Source organism: Chiloscyllium plagiosum, chromosome 34 (assembly GCF_004010195.1).
Source record: "Chiloscyllium plagiosum isolate BGI_BamShark_2017 chromosome 34, ASM401019v2, whole genome shotgun sequence".
Lineage (NCBI taxonomy): Eukaryota > Metazoa > Chordata > Chondrichthyes > Orectolobiformes > Hemiscylliidae > Chiloscyllium > Chiloscyllium plagiosum.
In genome coordinates this window covers 37,367,170-37,367,968 of record NC_057743.1, presented here as the reverse complement: position 1 = coordinate 37,367,968, position 799 = coordinate 37,367,170, and the positions used below count along the sequence as shown (strand labels likewise).

The window sequence follows — 799 nt, the reverse complement described above, 5'->3', positions numbered from 1 at the left end:
GGAGAGCAAGGATTGGGGGAGAGAGTGAGGGCAGGAGGACAGAGTGAGGGTGGAGGTGAGGATGACGGGGACAGTGAGGGTGGGAGGTTGGGGGGAGAGGATGGAGGAATAGAGCTGAGACCGTCCCGACTTGCTCCTCACTCACTCACTCACCTCTCCACAGTGGGGGACCTCCCTGGCGACGGACCAACATCCGGCTCGCTGGCCAATCATGATGCGATCATCAGCGCAGCTCTGTGTCCGGCTGAATCGGGTCCCTGAGAACAAACGATCCGCAATGTCCGTTCCCCCCGCCCTATGAAGGTGGAATGTTGCAGCAAAGGAAAAGGATTTTCTTCCATTCCCCCCAAACCCTGTTGTTTCCATTTTATATTAATATTGTAGAGGATTAGCAGCACCGAATGCTGGCTCTCTGGAAGCTAAACTCAGTTAGATTTGCAGCTGTAAATTCTTTCTGTTCACAAAATTATGAAATTCCTTTCTGAATCGCTCTCGACCACACTCTCAGACTGTGCTTTCCAGATCCCAATCTCTCTAAGTTAAAATGCTTCTCTTGTCACCTCTGGTTCTTTTCCTAATCACCTTTCCCAACAGTACCTTCTCGACCCACTTCTGCCAAAGCGGACACTTTTTCCTTCTGTGTTTTTTAAAGGGCCCTGTTGATCCAGTTGCCTTTTGAAAGTAGTTGAGCATTGAGCAATGTGGGTGTGTGGGGTTGGAGATGGATCAGTCAGGGTGAGGAGTTTGGTCTTGAGTCACTTCCTATCAGAGCTGGGAGGAACAGCATCAGTGAGATTAA

General features: G+C 50.1%; 1 protein-coding gene across 2 annotated transcripts in view; it reads right to left on the bottom strand.

Moving 5' to 3' along the window:
* The window catches only part of lzic (leucine zipper and CTNNBIP1 domain containing), a 9,657-nt gene extending 9,390 nt beyond the window's left edge, over positions 1-267 (bottom strand). Inside the window, exon 1 of one of the 2 annotated variants that reach the window (XM_043676189.1) lies at positions 154-267. The gene's annotated coding sequence lies outside the window, so the exon portion shown is untranslated. The remainder of the gene's footprint in view (positions 1-153) is intronic. The other variant, XM_043676190.1, reaches the window with a different exon arrangement.
* Positions 268-799: the final 532 nt, after the last annotated feature.